At 40.0% G+C, this 20793-nt stretch overlaps 1 pseudogene; it reads left to right on the top strand.

The window, feature by feature from the left end:
- Nucleotides 1-20417, top strand: part of LOC103566698 (actin, cytoplasmic 1 pseudogene) — a 63264-nt pseudogene extending 42847 nt beyond the window's left edge.
- The last annotated feature ends 376 nt before the right edge of the window (nt 20418-20793 follow it).

The following is a 20793-nucleotide window of genomic DNA, read 5'->3' as shown; positions in this document are numbered from 1 at the left end:
TGGATTTCAAGGGATTTGTGTCATTTGTAGAAAGCCTTCCAAACACCAAGATTATAAAATCACCTACCATGATTTCTCTGGTACTATTATGGTTTAATATTTTAACATTTATGCCTTTGACCCATCAGGATTTATTTTAGGACAGATAAAGATCACTCTTTATGCTTTCTTTCAAGACGCAATCCTCTTGTCCCTTTACGGTTTATTGAATAAAGCATCTTTTCACCATGGATTTAAAATACCACTTTTACATTAAAATCTCATATATATTTGAGTATATTTCATAACTTTCTATTCTTTCTATTTATATACAATTACCACACTTTTAATTAATGTAGCTTTATTGTAATAGATGCTATATTAATATATGCAAATCCTTCATAAATCTTCTCTCTTTTTTGTTACGAGAATTTTCCAGGCTATAGTTCCTGGGTCATTTTCTCCTATGAATTTTAGAGTCAACTTGTCTAGTTAAAACAAACAGAAAAAATAGTTAGTATTTTAGCTTAAATTTACAGATTAACTTAGGGAGAAATGTCAGTTTTATAATATTAAGTTTTCCTATCCAAGAACATGGTATGCCTTAACATTTGCCCAAGTCTTCCTTTCATTCTTTAGTAATATTTAATTTTTTCATGTAGATCTTGTAAAATTTTGTTAATTTCATTCCTAGGTATTTCATCTTTTATTACTATTATCAATGAGGATTTTCTTCTATTACATGTTCTAATTGGCTGTTGTCTGTTTCTTGTTTTCAGAGTCTTATTTTCTTATCACCAGATCTAATCCTCTATGAAAATTTTCTGCACCCATAATCCACCAAAATCTTCTGAAGCTCTGAGCTGACCAACAGGTACTAACCAAAAGACACTACAAATGTCATTATTGTCATGAAGGTAACATATACCTCCTATTTATTTTAGGGGTTTAGAATAAAAATTTAAGCTAAAGAATGCTTTATTCAAGACCATCAATGGTTTCAGTGACTTACGTGTTTCCATAATATCATATTTCTTTAATTATATCTCAATTTACCATACTATGACATGAAATGAAAAAACTAGCTGAGTTTAGTCAGCTTTAACGTGATAGACGATCTAATCATATAGTTTTGGGTATAGCAAATGCCGTGGAGTCTGCCTAACATTACCTCCAAGGAGTAATGCATGCCGGTACATAATCCCCTTCAGTGCAGAGGAAACTACGATTTGCCTCTTAGTGAACAGAATATGGCAAAGGTAGTAAGATAAAAATTCCCTCGGTTACACTACATTATACGGCAAAAGTGATGGCACAGTCACTCCTGTGAACATTATATAAGACTCTGTCTTTCAGACTGGAGGGAGAGATTCCCCTGCTGGCCTTGAAGAAGTCAGCCGCTGTGTTATAAGAGGGCCATGTGTCAAGCTCTCTGGGAGCCTCCAGGAGCTGACAGTTGCCCTGGCTAATTGCCAGCAAGAAAATGAGGACTTCAGTCCTACACCCTCAGGGACCTGAATTCTTCCAACAATCACAGGACCTTGAAAGAGGATCCTGAGCTCCTGAAAGAAATGCAGCCCAGCTGGAACTTTAATTGCATTCCTGTGAAACTCTGAGCAAAGGACCCAGCTAAATTGTGCCTGAACTCCTAATCCATGGAAACTGTGAGATGATAAATGTGTGTTTTTTTAAGCCTCTAAATTTTTGGTGACTTGTTACAGCAGCAATAGAAAACTAACGCACTACGTGTCAAATCCTATCCCTGAACACTACAATTACAAATAGTAAATATCTCTTATAGTTTAGTAATTTATGGTGGAGTTTAGTCCTGAGTGAAATATCAGTATAATATAGTTTCATTCTCTCTCTAAATTTACAGTGCTGTGAGTAGGGAATTCCAGAATATCCCCAGATACTCCAAAGCTCAAACTTTGACATAACTCTTTCACACCACACCCTTCAAAACCTAAGCTAAATATTATTCATCAGCATTCAGAATTTGTGTATGTTGAAATTTTTTGTAAGTGCAAGAGTATATTTGAAAAATGAAAGTATTACAATGATTTATAACTGAAAAATTGGCTGGGAACATCTTATTTTAGAATAATTGAAATGCTTCTTTTATCTCCGCCTCTGCCCCTTCAGTTATTCCTGGGGTATGAATTTCAATGCTTTTCTATTTTTATGGTTAAAGACAAAACCACAATAGACTACCCATAGCTTGAGCTATAATAACATTTCCATGGCAAGCCCAGTTTTCTAGAATTTCACATAATACAGCTATTTGAACACTTACAACCCAGCATATGGGTTCAAACTTGACATTTAATGTCTCAGTCTTTAAGCAAACTGTTCCATCTCTTTCAAAAAGAACATTAAAATGTTGGCTTACAAAATAATATGTTGGCTGACCAAACCCTTTTAATCCTTGTAGTCCTGAAATTCAAAAGTATTCTTTCCATTAAAAGTTATTTTCTTTTTCTTCTCCCACATATTGTAAAAGGCTATGAAATTAGTGTCTGACATGCTATTTTGATGTAAATCCTGGTATATTATTCACCCTCAGTCACTCAAAGAAAAGGATCACATCAAAAGTCAAGTTTTAGAGAGATCCTGTGGAGTGTAGACAAGAGTTTTTGGAAGAGGATGGGGATTTACACTGCAAAGACTTAAAGGAGCTTGACGTCATTCAGGAGCAGAGAAAATATAGACCACAAAGGAGGGAAGCAAGGCCAGACTCTATTTATATGTAGAGTCTGCTTGGACTCTATAAATAAGCTGTGTTCAACATCCAGTTTTAAGTTTTCATGTCCTACACTGTTATTCCCAAACCTTCTGGAAGCTGGTACACAACAGCCTTACATCAGCAGTCCTCTTGTGAATCCTTCAATATAATGAAATATATATCCTGGGTACGAGGTAGTGAGGGAGAGAGGAACGTCATCGAACCATCTTAACTTAAACCAGCACAGTAATAGCATGAAGAACAGCCACCATTTATATGACATACTATGTGCGAAGCACTTTATATAAAGAGTAAGTCAAATAAACTGCTTTAGTTGGCTTCCCCTGAACCCGAGCCCGAGGAAAGGATTCAGGTGAAAGTGATTTAATGAAAGGGTTTTCAGAAGAAGTGAGAGTGGTAACCTGGGACCAGAAAGTGAAGGAGGACAAGCAAAGGTGTGAGCCACGTGGAGGGAAGATAACTCAATCCCATGGGAACTCTGGTGTCAAATGTTCCTCAGAGTTACGTGTCATCCAGGCACGTCTGATGGCCGGGGGGCAAGGAAGACAGAATATTTACACTCGACAAGTGTCAGTCATGGGTTAAAGGCTTGGGTGGGGGGCGGGGGTGGAACAGAGGAGATATACATTCCCAAGTACTTTAAGGTGTTGAGCGCAGACAAACAAGGTTCTGGCAGCCAAGGGCAGTTGAAATAAAAACACCAGGTGCTGGCTTAGGAGTGACAGCTCATCTGGAACATATGTGTACAACAATGGAAAAGACATCTGAGGATACTGGACAACGTACTTACTACATAACCCTCACAACCACCCCATGAGGGAGCTGTTAGTTTTGTATCCATTTTACAGGCGAGGAGGCAGAAACACAGAAAGGTTAAGTGAGATGCCTAAGATTCTACAGCTGATAAGTGTCAAGCCAGGGTTTGAAACGAGACCATATGACTCCAGAGTCTGCACACTTATCCATTATATTATTAAGTCAAATGCTACAGCAGAGCATGCAGAGGCCCAAAGCAGAACTAAAGCCATGGTTAGGAACTAAACAACAACAGAGAACGGGCTAGAACCCAGAATGACTAAGATGCAGCCCACATATACCAAAGCAAGGTGATCCTCATTTGGGGAGGGTGGGTAATTAGATCTCTCTATTAAGTGTTTAAGGTCTATCCCGGCATCAGACACTTGGGTTACACAGAACATTCACTTTCATTCTAAACTTGCAAGAGAGAGAAGTTATCGCAGGCAGGGAAGTACTGTAGGGAGAGGGCAGGAACAAAGAAAAACTTCCCTCCCTCTTGCCTTTCCCTCCCTAAATCCCGCTTCCTCCTTCCCTTCTACACTCACAAACACGCAACACACACACACACTGAAATCTGATTCTTTCAGTTTATTTCTGATATTTATTGAGAATAATAAATAGAAAAAAATCAGCAGAGACATTAAACTCAACACATCATAGCAAGACACAAAGTCAGAGAGTTTCCTATAAGCTAAGCTTGCCTATCAAAATAGCTTGGACAACAGATAGCTTTTTAATTAATTCTAAAAGCTAGTTCCTTCAATACGTAATTTGAGACTCACTGGGAAGATTTGTGTTCCACAAAATCTCTCTTTTTGTCAATCAAGTTACCACTGTATCTACCCTTAGATCTTCCTTCATTTGAATATTGTAGATTGTCAGCTATCAAAGAATTCCCTGTGGGTTTCAGCAACAAGACAGACTGAAGCGTACAGACTCCCCTCACAGTACCACACAACAGAATCCTGACAGACATAGACATAAACAAAGACATAGATACAGATAGAGATAAATACAGATATTCTATGTGATACCACTTAGTAAATTTAAAGCACATCAGACAATGCTCTGTGTGTGTGTTTGGTGGATCACACATAAGCAGCAAAGTATAAAAGCATGGCAAAGAGAGCCATATACGCATCTCAGTAACAGGTTGTGGCAGTTCACTGTATCTGTAGTATATACATATTTTTAATGTTTTTGAAGCAAATATGGCCAAAAATGTTGACATTCGTTAAATTGGGTGGTGAAGAGAAACAACGTTGAGTTTTCCTGGAGCACTGTGATCTTAGAAAGCAGCAATGGTTAAAGAAATGCCCCCACCCACCATTTTGAGTTCTGGAAAATGGCTTACTGTGAAGAACCACCGTCCTCATGTAAATTAAATATGCCTCACGGATGTCCCCTTGTTTACCTTGGACACGGCCAGATACAGACCTTCCAAATTCTCATTCTTTACCTCATAAATGATTAGCTGAACTGCTTGTCCCCACTGATCAGTAGGAACAAAATGCTTGCTAAACAAACAGTGGTTACGTCTCTCCTACCCGCAGGTTCCTAAACTTTGACTAGAAGACAACTCCTTCTCAACAGGCTCTCTTGAGAATAGGCTGGCCTCAGGGTAGAAGGGTCTCTGATCTACTATCCAGTCTCGCTACCCTTTCACCCCACTTCCCCACACCATTCTTTCTAGCCTCGTTACTGCTTTCTATAAAAGAAAATCCCTTTTTGCCTAACTCTTGAGAGGCTTGCAGATCTCATGGTTAAAACATTCTTCCTATTGCAATAGTCCCTTTCTCCATCTTGCAGTAATCCTCTCAAATAAAGCCTAGCCTTTCTTAGACTGGATTTGTTTTTCATTTGACAATCTGGGTACATGTACTTTTTTGCACTTCGAATATTTCATAATACAAAATAGATTTGGAAGCACTCCTTATTAAATAGAAAAATAAATAGCTAAAAAGTTGAAATGGAATAGTTTTTCAAAATGTCTTAATAAAAACAGAGCAACAGAACTCAACTCATATCTACTTTCTAGCAGAGGTAGGATTAGAATTCCCGATTGACCAGGTCAGTCAGGGGCCTCATATGAAACACAACTGAAGGAACTGGGAATGCTAAATCTGGGAAAGAAAAGACTCAGGGGGCAGAGCAGCTGCCTTCACATATATGAAGGGTTGTTACATGGCAAATGGAATAGGAAGTTTCTGTATGTTGCCATTAGGTAGAACTGTGATAATAAAGGGAAGCTTCAGGAAGACTTCAGCACAATCTAATAGAGAATTGTCATGGCCTAGTGGTAAACTTTGGTGTGCTCCACTTCGGCAGCCTAGGTTCCCTTCCTGGGCACAGACCTACACCTCTCATTGGTGGCCATACTGTGGCGGCAACTCACATACAAAATAGAGGAAGACTGGCAGAGATGTTAGCTCAGGGTGAATCCTCCTTACTGAAAAAAAAGAGAGAAAAGAAATGTCTAACAGCATTGTCCAAAGGTGGAATAGGCTACCTTGCCAGTCATGAGTTCCTCACCAATGCCAGTGTCCAGATATGACCTGTATAAACACAGAACAAGAGGATTTCACAGGACCAGGTAACCAGACAGCTTCTGGATTCTATGGTTCTATCTACTGGATAATGTAGAGAGCACCTGAGTGAACTTTATTTTAAGAACTAAGCAATTGTTTATTGCCAAGATTTTCCAATTGCCAACAATTTCCTATTTCAGTAAGCATAAGTAGCAGAAAGAAGATAGTAAATAGCCCTATTGGGAGATATATGCCTTAGGAATTTTTTTTAAAAAAGAGGAACAGGAGCAAAATCAAAACAATCAATAAGCAAGAAAAGTCATTCTTTCACCAGAATGTGCACAAAGAAATTAAAAGAACTCTAACTCCCAACAACCAGATATAGCTTCTGCTTCTGTCTTTAATGATACTGCATCTACTGCAGAGCTTTTATAAGACTACAAAAATTGTAAAAAATGTAAATTCTCCATCAAAGAAGTATTTGATGGCTGAATATTGGATAGGGCAATGAGAAGCTTTTTCTAAAAGCCATAACAGGAAACTCTGAATGGATTTATCAATCAATCCAACATAATCTAGACAATACAACGTTCTGGAATAGCAAAAGAAAATGATAGCTGATTTAAGATTTAAGCAACTCCTTTAGACAAAAATAAAAAAAACTGGTTTGCAGATTTGTTTGTCAGTTACTTTCATATTCCAGCCTCCATGACCGTGAAAGCCACACGAGGGGTATAATTATATTTCACAGAAGCTCTCTTGTTTTGAATCTGCCCTTAACATGCAGCAGCCAACAGAGGAAATTATGTTTAATAAGACATCTGGCTTCTAAATGAAGCTGCATCCCATTTTTATTCTAAAATAATTTTAATTTGGTTTGTAATTGAAACACCAAGTTGATGTCATTTGGAGTTTCCTGTTCCAGAGAAATATGTTTACAAAGAAAATATCAGAATATTTTCATGGTGCGTGATTATGCTTTTATCTAATGCATGACAAGTCTGAATAGATATTTTGACAATAACGTCTTCCAGGAGAATTTATCTTCTTTTTATTCGTGAGATTACGTTTGCTTTAAATAAAATGAGTAAAATAGGATACTTGCTTTATCCTATGCCGTCTTTTTATTTTAATATTTATTTATTTCCTAACCATTTTGATCCATTCATTTTCTCCAAAGTAAGTGTTTTTACTTCTACATCCTTCTGTTAAATCAATTTCTTCAACTCTTCCCATTTCATCTCCCCTATTTTTCTGCTTCTCTCCTTTTCCCTCATCATATATCTTCCTCCTTCTTTATTCTATCTTTGCAACCAAAAGGATTCATAACTATCCAGAATCAAGGGAAAGAACTGGATTCTAGTGAAAGGAATTACTTTGCATATAGAAGACCCTCCCATAGGAAGAGACTTCTGAAAAATGTTATCATAGAAGAAAGCTAAAAGGTGAGGTGAAAAATAATAAAAGAATGCCAAAATAAAGCAAAAAAGTCAGGCTATTCAAAATCTAGAAATTAAGATTAGTGGCTATTACAGTTACAAACAAAGCCAATTATAAGTTCTATTCTTACTAAAATATTTATTGACATTTTATTGCTAATTAAGAATTAAAATATTTAGTACTTATAGTACAATTGCAATAAAAATTTGATACTATGGAGAAATTATCACTAAGTAAAAATTTTTATTTCGTTAAGTGTTCAACTAATCTATTTTTCGAAAATAAGAGATAAATCCATGAAAACCGAATCTACAGTTGGGTGAAAATCTACACCCTTCTCAAAATAATTGGCCTCTCACATCTCTTTAAATTATATGTACAGTTATTCCTGAGTTTATTTGAAAAGTAGAAATACATTTACAATTTTAAATAATGTTGACTATATGAAAAAGGTTCTTCCCTCAAAATATAAAACATTTTACCACATTATTCCTATCATCATGTATGCCATAATATAGATTTTGCGAAGATCAAATGGAATATATTTGTTAACATGCTGAAACACAGCTGGCTTAATTAAAATGCCTGAAAGATGGTTTTTGCCTGCATCAGAAATTGTTATATAATTACTATAATGCATCTGCTTTGTTTTTACTGTTATTTTTTTTAACAAAGACAAACCCAGGTGATTTCTGGGTAATGCTCTAACATGAATCAAGAAGGATAACTCTAGAAACTGAAAGTATAAATAAAACATATGGAACCTAGAGTAACTCAAGGATTTCGCCTTTGAATAAAATTATAATCATTTGCTTTTTAAGGGTTTAGGGATTTTGTTGTAGTTACTGAGAAAATTTCATAGCAACATTCATCAGAAATAAACCAATTGTGATAATAAACTTATTGTTTATATCAAATTGAGTTACAGTACAGGAGGCTGAAGTGCATCATAGATCAAATTCTAATTTAAATTGATGAATGTCCCAAGTTAAAGAGATTTCCTTTTTAGAAAAATAGAACTCTGAGAAGTATACAAACTTGTCTTTGTAATAGGCATTCACTTTAGTTCATTTAAATACCTTTTTTCAGTAGATTAATATTATGTCTTCTATAATTTATTTTCCCACCATGTTTTTAAACTAGTAAAAACAATTCCAAATAGTATTTAAGGATCTTGTTAAGAGATCTTCAAGTACTTAGGCTTAACAGGTTTATTCGGTTATCCATTTGTGACCATCTGCGAGGAGCGGTTTGGCATTTTACTTACACAATGAGGTAAAAAAAAAAAAATTACAGACTACAGAAAAAAAATATAAAGTTGCAGCCTGGAAACACAGGGCAGGATTCAGAAACGTTTAAAAGCATTATACAGACAACTACATAGGGAGAAAATATTCCCTGGCATTTTTCAGGGGAAAGAAAGTCATTTCTGATTCACTTATATTTGGAAATGAAAATGCTGTTTCTTTAGAAGTTCAGTCTAGGACCTGTGAAAACTCTGAAGTCTTTCTAAAATTTTTGCTTAAAATTTTTGCTTAGAAATAGTGGTCTTAAAATATGTTGAAGCCACAAATATTGTAATTCTATTTAGAGGGTGTCAAAAACCAGCCATATTAGAATGGATACCACATATCGACCTTAATAAATGTTACCTTAGAGCAGTAGGATTGAATTTTCCAAAAAGAGGAAATGAGTGAACTACTGTGAAGGTTTTCTTAATTGCCAAGAATTTCACACAAACTATATCAAGTATAGAAAGGGTTTTTGTTTAAAAAGAAAAAAATATCGGAAAGATCTCAAGGGACTCAAAAGCAGAAAGTACAGTCAGACTTACATAGCTGAGTCTTAGAATTGGAAAGAGATTAGGAAATACTCTCTATCTCCACTCCCAGCCTAGTTTTTTCTGCGTCTTCACACCCATGACCCAAACACAGCCACACCTACCAGCTCCAGCAAATTTATCAACTCATCTGCATTTCCGTGTCCCAGTTACAAATCCTCATTAGTGAGAATCTAAACTGGTTCAATCCAAGCAGTGCTTTGGCTCTCCTAGGTTCTGAGGTCTATCCATTGCCTACCAGCTGAGGTCAGGGAGTGGCACGGACTAGTATCATATCAATAACTGCAGAAATCCGTCTTCTGTTTGGGAAGGGCAAGTCCCAGAGAAGTGAGGTAATTTGAGGTGATTTGCTATCATCCAGAGAAAGAACAATTAACAACTCGTTCCTACATAGGTTTCCATGCATATATGTGTGCTTATTATTAAGTGGGATCACGTGCTACATATTATTTAGCAACTTGCTTTTTTTTTAACTTTACAGTATATCTTGTATAAACTTCTATCAAGAATTCAATCTCTTCATTTTTTAATGCTTTTGGCATAGCATAGACACTCAGCTGTTATTAGTTAGAGATAAATGAACTAGCTATAAGTGAAATGTCAAAAGATAAACTGAGGCATATTAAAAAGTTTGAGTTTATTTGAGCAAAAATAGATTCAAATGAGGCAGCACCCAACCAGAAGGTTAGAAGTCCTCTGCAGAGCCGAGCCAGGGGAAAGACTCATGGAGAGCAAGTACAGAAGCGAAGAAAGGAAAGCATTTGATTGGCTGCAGCTCCAGCCTAGTTGACTGTTGTTTGTGATTGGTCGTCCTTAAATTTTGATTTCATAACCTTGAGGCATTTGCAGACTTAGATTTTGCTTTGCTTATGTAAGCCACCATGGCATCAGAGCCACCTCAGTGTAATGGCCTCTTGTTTAATTAATTTAAGACTACATTTAGCTATTTTTCTGGCTAATATGGAAAGTTCTAAAGATTGTTGGAGGGCAGTCTCTGGCAGGGCTTAAACAGTGTTAAAATAGCTTGTGTATACCGTAAATGAGACACCCCAAGGCTGAATCCATAATGTTGGAATTAATATACTGCTTTAAAAACAAAAATTAATTTATCTATTATTATACAATGAAATGAAACCCAAACGAAATATTTAATTTGGAGTTATTATTAACAGAGACTCAGCAGCTGTCCTTTAAAAGCATAGATACATCCAAACATTATCAAGCAACTTCCATTATTACACTGAGAATATTTTCTTGCACCAAATATCATGCTGTTCCCTGAAAATAATTCTTTTATTCCTTCATCATCGCCCTTGACCACCTCACCCCACCACACCCCAGTTTCGTTCACAAAGCTAGAAAATATGCTGAAGGCAAAGTATTGACTAATATAGTACTTGACACAAAGTGAGCATTCCAAGGAAGCCTGACCAGACATATAAATGAAGGAATAAATAAATAAGTGAACGCATTTTGACAGTTCAGGAATCTTTGTCTGTAAATACTCCCACTCTGGCACAAGACGACGAAAACAAACATTTGGAAATAAAGGTGATAAAATTTGTAGCCATGGGCATTAAAATCCAAGTGCCATAATCCCTACCAGAGTTCAATTAGAGACAGCTTTGAAGCCAAAGAATTTTTACTATGAATGTTGTGAATGAAGAGGAATAAAAACCTTTACCACTATTATGGGCACCTCTCAAATTCAATTTCTACAACTTGCAGCCACGACTCCTCTTGCTTACCCCCTAATTAGCATCCTTTAAAAATATTTGGTGTTGCTCTTGCCCATTACTGGAGTGTCACCCTAGCTGTGACACATAATGAACCCTTCAGGAAGTCTCTCTCTAGGAGAGAGTTAAGTGCTTAAGGAGGCTTATTTGTTCTCAAGGCTTAGCAACCACTTAGTCCATTACAATGGAAAGAGTGATTTAAAGGCAAGTATGTACAGCTAGAAACAGGTGCTTAAGTACGTGGTTGTCTTACAGTATTAAGAAGGAAAGAAATTCAAATTAACCCCGTGAAGCCATCTGCTGGAAACCACTAATCTGACTAGCAAAGCAATAAGTACTTTCTGTTCGACTCTGAACTGCTTGATTCTCCATGTTCTCGGCACTTTGAGGTATTTCCCTTTCCTACTTGAAAATCAAGTGGAAGTAAATCATGGAATTTCAGTAATTCTAAATGAAAAGCCACAGGAAAGGAAAACAGTAATGAAAGAGAAGGGAAAAATACTGCAGTTTGTTAGAAATCAAACTTTTCCCAAAATTTAGAATTTATTTCACAATACAATTAAGTGGAATATTTTAAGGAGAGGATTCATTTTAAATAATTTAATGCTGGCGTCGTTTAGTGACAAAAACTCTGACTAGCTTAATAAATTATAAAATAGACATTTTGTTTGCTGAATTGTATACCCCTACCTAGTTCATTTATAGGGATATAGGTCAGGTGGACATTGTTTTGTCGCTCTTAAATTCTCCCCTGTGCCTAACACAGCAGTAGGTGATTGTGAATTGTGAGCTGAAATTTTATAACGCTCCCCAAAGCTTAAAGATACACGACTTCATTTCAAACAATTGTCAGTCCAACAACATCAATCCTGCTTGTAGAATGAAATGCTATGTCGAGTCAATGTCCTGAATACCACACTCCTCCTTGCCTTTGCTCTTCTTACCCTCATTTCTAGGTATGTGCCGTGATATGAGAGAGAAAGAGAGAGAGGGAGGGAGGCAAAAGGAGAAGGAGAAACAAAGAGAATGTTTCTGCCATCCTAAAAGACCACTCCTTGTTCCAACAAAGAGAAACTTATTGTTGATTGACTTGCTATTCCAACAAGCATTCTTTTGACAAAAAAAAAAAAATGACTTGAAGCATCTACTCGGGTCCAACTCAGCCAATAAAATTGTGGCGGACTTTTTGGTTCCTCACCATTAAATCCTCTCATCCTGCCAGAATGTGTTGTTGAAATTTTACACATGGGGCCTAAGAAAATAAGGCACAGTGCTCTAGTACTCTTCGTTACGTCTGGGATAACAGCCTACTAAAAATGAAAGTAAGAAAATTACAATAAAATTAATGACTGCCACCTAACAGAGATTTGAGTACATTCAATTTCTTGTTCACCTGATATTTTTCACATTTTTTGTGGCAGGCAGGAGACAGTCCGCTTTCCAAAGAGCTGATTCTTGGATTTAGAGATACAAGATAGAATGCTAGCTGTTACAGCAGGGGTTAAAATGTGCAAATGCCGGCGGCAGTTCACTCTCTTTGACCAAGCTGTCAAAACATTTAAATTGTGCCCCCGTCTTTCCTCCCTTTCTCCACTACCCTCTCCCCAGCAGGGGCTCCCAGCACCAAATCTCTGTCAAAAGAGAAGACAGATTAGCAAACTGTCCCTTTCTAAGAGGAATTCCAGCCTTCTTTGTGTTACTTGTCGTGTTTATTTCTTCCTGCCATTTTTGCATAATCCTTGCTGATTCTTTTCAGTTTGATTTAATGGAAATGCCCATATTTTAGGTCGGTTAACAACTTAACAAAAGACATTACAGTTGGTTAGCACTAGCGTGCTTTAAAAAAACCCAAATAACTGGAGGCTTTCCCTGTGTCTGGACAAGGAGGAAACTAAGCAGTTTGCAGAATCACTTTATAATTACTTCAGCTGAGAAGTAAGAACACAGAATAAACCCTAGCAGAGAGACTTCATGACGCATGTTGCTGAAATTCGGAAATGTGCACAAGGCAACAAACGGAAATGCAAAGAAGGCTGAGCCACAAACATCACCCTAGTATTATAAAGAATCAAATAGATATTTTTAAAATAGAATGTGGTGTACAATAAATATTATATTACACAAAATTTATTAAAATGTTGGAAACTATTTATTATTAAACGCCTGCCAAGCTCTATACCTCTGGTTTCTGCATCTTATCTGCACACATCAGGCTACACTGTGCCAAGGCCTGGACTATCGAAATGAAAGACTCAATCTTCGCTCCGCTGACAGCTCGCAGTCTAGTGAGGAAAAGCGGCCAGTAAACAACTGTGAGATGAGATTCGATGGAGCTATGCACGCTTACAAAGGCATCTGAGAAAGAACACTCAACTATGATTGGGGAGTTGAGAATGTTCACCAAATATGGCTTTGTAACAATAAGGGAGGCGATGTGGGACCAGCCCGGTGGCGCAGCGGTTAAGCTCGCACGTTCCGCTTCTCTGCGGCCCGGGGATCGCTGGTTCGGATCCCGGGTGCGGACATGGCACTGCTTGGCAGCCATGCTGTGGTAGGCGTCCCACATATAAAGTAGAGGAAGATGGGCGTGGATGTTAGCTCAGAGCCAGATAAACTAGAGGAAGATGGGCACGGATGTTAGCTCAGAGCCAGATAAACTAGAGGAAGATGGGCACGGATGTTAGCTCAGAGCCAGATAAACTAGAGGAAGATGGGCACGGATGTTAGCTCAGAGCCAGGCTTCCTCAGAAAAAAGAGGAGGACTGGCAGTAGTTAGCTGAGGGCCAATCTTCCTCAAAAAAAAAAAAAAAGGGAGGGGATGGGTGAGCTTCAAGCATTAAGGAATGAGAGTTAACCGGAAGACAAAATGTTAGGGTGGGAGCTTTCTTTTTCCGGGCCAAGAAAGCAGCCTTACAAAAGCAGAGTTAAGAGAGAGCAACGCACCTTTGGAAGGACTGCAAGTGATTATTATTAAAGCTCTGGGTGGAAGACGAGGGAAGGAGGCATTAATGGAAGGTTTGGTACTAAAGATGTGGGCTTTATCCTGGAGGCAGAGGGAGAACAACAGGAGTTTTAAACAGAGTAGCTAAGGAACTGTATTTTTAATGTAGAAACAACAAGAATCGTAGACATCCTTTATTGAGTGCTCTTGCACGCCATTCACTTCATATTCTTATTTAACTCTCTATACCATGTTATAAGTAGGCATTACATCCTCATTTTACAGATAAGATAACTGATGCTCAAAAACTTTAAGAAACGTGCCCAAGTGCATGTAGCAGCTCAGAAGAGAGGCTAAGTTTCACGGTGTTCTCACTTGCCACCCTCTCTCTCCTAAGAGTTGTGGTTGTGTGGTTAAGAGCAGGTGTTTTGGAGACTAACTGACTGGGCTTGAATTCCCTGCTACTTTACTTTCTGTGGGACTCCGTGCAAGTTGTGCCTCATTTCACCATCTGGAAGATGGGGATAACAAAGTCCCCCCAAAGATAAGTGAAGCAGTGCCTATAAAGCTGGTAGCATAACCCCTGGCCCATATTGAAAGCTAACCATTATGAGTACGATGCCAACGAGGCACTACACTTGAGCACGTTTTATACACCCACTTGAATCTTTATAAGAACCAGACAAGGTGGGTATTATTATTTTCATTTTATAGATTTTTAAAAACCCTGAAACTTAGAGAAATTAAGTCACTTGCAGAAAGATGTATAACCAAATGGCAGAGCTGGTTCTGCTCCAAAGCCCCTACTCTTTCTCATCACGCAGGGTACAGCGCACCAGAGACAGTCTGTATACAGGATAAATCAGAAAGAGATAAGGCAGGCGGCAGGGGTAGAATATTTAAGAGGCTTCTGTAGAAATCTAAGAGAAAGATGTCAAGAGTCTGAATTAAATAAGTGGTTACGTGGAGTAAAAGAAGTCAGTTAAGAGATGTGGCCAAGGTTGAATGAACAAGACTGGGTGGGAGATTGGATGTTGAGAAGGAAGGAAGAGAACTCAGGAAAACTTTCTGGTTTATGGCTGGGTCACTGGACAGATCATAGCCCTGTGATAAGGAGCAGAATAGAAAAGGCTGAACTGGAAATGTCTTGGATAATTTTTATTGACGGAATGAATAAATAAAGGATAATTTCAATTTCAGATATATTAAATTCACAGACTCTGTTCAACATCTTAAAGAGATATCCAGTAGGAAATATTGGTCTAGACCTTTGTAGAGAAGTCTGTGCTAAACAAAAAAAGAATTTACATCGGTAGCTAAAATCACTGCATATATAGATGGCATTGCTAGAGAGACTAGAATGAAATTAGAAGAGGATCAATGATGGAACCCTGGAACTAGGAAAGAAACTTTTTTTGACTGGCCTAAGTTAGTATGGGGAGGAATTCCACCTATTACATCCCACAGGGTGAATTTTAGGGAAGAAACTGAGCGTGTAGCCCCTTCCTCTCTCTCGTTGACTAATCAGCCTCTTTGCAGGGCATTCACAGTCCCTGTTCCCCAATGTCTCCAGCTGTGACTAGGAGAGGACGTTTAATTCTATGACTAAGTATCTGGTAGCTCATTGTAAATATCCATTCAAAGCCACATTTTATAATTAGTTTTATCAGTGATGAAATTGGGTCTTTATCTCTACGTGTTTTATTCTTCAACTGACTTTAAACTTATGAGAGGAAGAAGGGAGTGCTGTTTAGGGACTCCAAAACCCACACAGCTGGGAAACCCAACGTTAAAGCAGCAAGAAGAAGGAAAGGAATCCATGAGGAAGTAGGAGAATGTGCTGTAAGAAATGTAGGAAGAAAACCAAGAGAGAATACTCTTGTCAAAATCAAAGGAGGAAGGGGCCAGCTGGTAGCATAGCGATTAAGTTCACACGCTCCATTTCCAGAGCCTGGGGGTTCACCATTTGGGATCCCGGGCTCCAAGGTACGCGCTGCTTATCAAGCCATGCTGTGGTAGGTGTCCCACAGAGGAAGATGGTCACAGACATTAGCTCAGGGCCAATCTTCCTCAGCAAAAAAGGAGGATTGGTGGCAGATGTTAGCTCAGGGCTAATCTTCCTCAAAAAAGGAAAATTAAAGGAGGAAGAATCTTAAACAAAGAAGTGGAATGGCCAATAGTGTCAAGTGTTATGAAGAGGTCAGGGAGTGTAAGACCAAAAAATAGTCCTCTGGACTTGGGAATTGAGAGCAGGTTCAAGGGAATGATAGGATCACAAACATCACACTACAGAGAACATGGTAGATAGATTACACTGATGACTCCAATTTTTTATGCCTCCTTGTATCCATGCCCTCTGGTAGGGCCCCCACGCTAAACTGATTCTTGGCCTGGTCACATGACTTGCTTTTGCCATTGGGACATTAGGAAATCTGATGCAAGTAAAGGCTTGAAAAAGTGCTTTCATGTTTCAGCTTTCCCTCTTGGACCCTTCCCACCACCACAGGAACATTCCCAGTTTAGCAAACTAGAAGAATGTGAAAGACTCCTTGTGGAGTCAAGTTGAGTTTCCCCAGCCAAGGCCATCCTAGACCAACCAGCCCTCAGGCAACCCAAAAGCTGACGACCAACACTTGAGCAAGCTCAGCCAAGATCAGCCACGCTCAATCACTCATAGCCTCATGAGGAATAATAAATGATTGTTATCTCAAGTCACTAAATTTTGTGGTGGTTTATTAACAATAACAGGTAGCCAATATAGAATAAGATACGCAAAGGCAAGCCATATACAACAACCTTATCTCAGAAATTCACCAGCATGATTATCTCATTTTTATTTCTGTCTCTTTAATTTCTTATATTTATAATACAATTCCCCCAAGCCAGCCCCTCCTCATAGATTTAGCAACCATCATGGATTCCCTTCTAGCTTCTCAAGCCAGCATTTCTTCTCTCTATTTCAGATTCTGACTATGTGCAAGCCATTGACTTTGTCAACCTGCGCTATAGAGGCATTCACAGTGCGGATTACATCAGAAACAACAAAAAAAAACAGCTCTTCAACAGAGATAAGAGAAGAATGAAAGAAGATACAGATATGTTTGGTTCTGAGTGGGGGAGGGGCAGGGGGCTGGAGAGAGAGCACCAAACTTACCAGCATATGGGACAATTATTGTTTAGGATATTCTCACATAATAGCTTCTATGTGCTATGTGTTAGGAAAATTCATTCATAGAAGGCAGCAACGGGTGAGGTTGCTCAAGAAAAATGGGCCAGGTTAGAAACAGCTTTTGAGCAGCAGCAATAGAAAAAGAATTGCCCAGAAACACAGAAACATTAGCAAGCAGGCTACTGTTACTGGAGATGATGAATCTGCAGTGAAACTATTCCACATAGAGGTGTGACTTACAGCCACATTGTCCTACAGGTGATTGGACCAATACCCTGTTGCAGATGGGCAAAGTGGACAATACAGGATGGCTGGCAAAGGATTTGGTGGTATTGGTGCAGATTATTAAAATGATAGTCCTTAGGACATTTCACTCCTTTCCAGAAAACATCATTTCCCTATGATACCATCTCCCCTTCTTGTTCTTTATTCCTCTTCCTCCAGTTAACACTTAGCCTTCCACTGGAATCCAGCATGAATATCACTTTACTGGAGATGCCTTCCCTAATCGCACCAAATAGGTCAATTTCTCCCTCTTACACTTTCTTATATTCTTTGGAGCACGACTGCATTGTATTACACATTTAAGAAATTAAAAATACAATTGTTATTTGGAGGACTCTCCATCAATGTCAGGCTCCCGCAATTGACTATAAACTCTTGGGACATATCTTTTTTGTTTTCCTCCTCACCATTATATCTCCTATGACTAGCAAAGTGCCTTATGCTTAGTAGGTATTTGAATAAATAGTTTTTGAATAAGTAAAGTGAAGAATGATTGGATAAATGTGCAAAAGAATGCATAAGGAAACAAGTAAACAGGTGAACAGGGAAGGAATCAGACCAAAAGGAGTCAGCAGCCTCAGCGAGTTTCAAAAGCAGCTTCAAGAGCTTCACGGGGCAGCTGAAGGACAGTGGGTCCTGTAGATTGAATCGCGTCCCACCCAAAATTCGTATGTTGAAGCTCCGACCCTCAATATCACTTGGAGAAAGGACTGTAGGGATATAATTAAGCTCAAATGAAGTCAAAGGGTGAGGCCCTAATCCAGGAGAACCAGTGTCCTTATAAGAAGAGGAGGAGACACCAGGGGTGTGTGAGCACAGAGAAAAGGCCATGTGAGGACACAACAAGAAGGCGGCCATCTGCAAGCCAAGGAGAGAGGCCTCACTGGAAACCAACCCTGCCAGCACCTTGATCTTGGACTCCCAGCCTCCAGAACGGTGAGAAAATAAATTTCTTTCATTCAAGCCCCCTGGTCCATGGTGTTCTGTTATGGCTAGCCCTAAGAGGCTAACACTGTCATGCATTGCTCAACGACGGGGATACGTTCTGAGAAATGTGTCATTAGGCGATTTCGTCATTGTGCAAACATCATGGAGTGTACTTACACAAACCTAGATGGTAGAGCCTACTACACAGCTAGGCCATATGGTACTAACTTACGAGACCACTGTCATATATGCAGTCTGTCATTGACACATGACATATGCGGCACGTGACTGTGCAGTAGGCTATAGACTTTAGATTTGAGAGGATGGCGTAGAGGAGAGGGAAAGACCCCCAATACTTCATCGATGCAGAAACAAATGAACACAACTATTTTAAATCAATAACCATGTTGGGAGGGAAGGATAAATATCACACGGAAGGGGGAAAAAAGAGAACCAATCCAAATAACTTTTGAGCACAGCTTTTTGACATTATACCCACAATCTAGGGAAGAAAAGACCTGCAAACAAATCTTGAACTCTTTCTGGTGGGTGTGTTCTTCACTGTGGTATTGGTTTAGCTATTCTGAAACTATTTTATGGGTATCGTAGGACTGAGGAAACGAATAACGTGATGATGTTGTTGGGAGCCAGGTTCCAACTGTGGAATAGAAAGATAAATTATGGAATGAAGGAGGCACAGAAAACCCTGCAGCTATCATAATAAAGATTCATCCAGACTGCTGACACCGTGCGCGCCCCGCGAGCAGAAACCCCTCGCCCTGGCCGCTCCGCCGCCACCACCCGTCTACACCGCCACCAGGTCACCGTGGATGACGACGTCGCTGCGCTCGTGGTCGACAGCGGCTCCGGCATGTGCAAGGCCGGCTTTGCTGGCGACGACGCCCCCGGCACCGTCTTCCCTTCCATCGTGGGGTGTCCCCAGCACCAGGCCGTGATGGTGGGCATGGGCCAGAAAGACTTCTACTTGGGCGATGAGGTCCAGAGCAAGAGAGGCAGCCTGACCCTGAAGTACCCCATCGAGAACGGCATCATCACCAACTGGGACGACATGGAGAAGATCTGGCACCACACCTTCTACAACAAGCTGTGCGCGGCCCCGAGGAGCACCCCGTGCTGCTGACCGAGGCCCTCCTGAATCCCAAGGCCAACCGTGAGAAGATGACCCAGATCGTGTTCGAGACCTTCAACACACCAGCTATGTACGTGGCTATCCAGGTCGTGCTATCTCTGTACGCGCCTGGCCATACCACTGGCATCGTGATGGACTCCGGTGACAGGGTCACTCACACTGTGCCCATCTACAAGGGGTACGCCTTCCCCCACGCCATCCTGCGTCTGGACCTGGCTGGCTGGTCCTCATGAAGATCCTCAGGGAGAGCGGCTACAGCTTCACAGCGACGCCGAGCAGGAAATCATGCGTGACATCAAGGAGAAGCTCTGCTACGGCGCCCTGGACTTCGAGCAGAAGATGGCCACCGCGGCCGCCAGCTCCTCCCTGGAGAAGAGCTACGAGCTGCCTGACGGTCAGGTCATCACCATGGGCAAGGAGCGGTTGCGCGTCCCTGAGGCCCTCTTCCAGCCTTCCTTCCTGGGCATGGAATCCAGCAGCATCCATGAAACTACCTTCAACTCCATCGTGAAGTGTGACGTCGACATCCGTAAGGACCTGTGCGCCAACACAGTGATGTCGGGTGGGACCACCATGTACCCAGGCATCGCCGACAGGATGCAGAAGGAGATCACCACCCTGGCTCCCAGCACCATGAAGATCAAGATCATCGTGCCCCATGAGCACAAGTACTCGTATGGATTGGCGGCTCCATCCTGGCCTCATTGCCCACCTTCGGGCAGATGTGGATCAGCAAGCAGGAGCACGACGAGTCCAAAAATGCTTCTAGGCAGACTGTTAGTACAACACAACCTTTCTTGACAAAACCTAACTTGCGCAGAAAACAGGATGAGATTGGCATGACTTTATTTGGTTTTTTTGGGGGGGGGGGTGCTTGACTCAGGATTTAAAAACTGGAATGGTGAAGGTGACAGCAGTCCGTGGGAGCGGCATCCCCAAAGTTCTATGATGTGGCCAAGGACTTTGATTGTACATCGTTCTTTTTTTAATAGTCATTCCAAATATCCTGAGATGCATTGTTACAGGAAGTCCCTTGCCTTCCCCAAAGCCGCCCCCCTTCTCCCGAAGGAGAAGGGCCAGTCCTCGCCCGAGTCCACACAGGGGAGGGGGACAGCATTGCTTTTGTGTAAATTATGTAACCCAAAACTTTTTTAATCTTTGCCTTAATACTTGTTCTTTTTGCTTTATTTTGAATGGTCAGCCATTACGGCCCACCCGCCTTTGTCCCCCAACTTGAAATGTATGAAGGCTTTT

The sequence above is a fragment of the Equus przewalskii genome, chromosome 3 (genome assembly GCF_037783145.1).
Source record: "Equus przewalskii isolate Varuska chromosome 3, EquPr2, whole genome shotgun sequence".
In the NCBI taxonomy this organism is placed as follows: Eukaryota; Metazoa; Chordata; class Mammalia; order Perissodactyla; family Equidae; genus Equus; species Equus przewalskii.
This window is presented reverse-complemented; position numbering and strand designations above follow the sequence as displayed.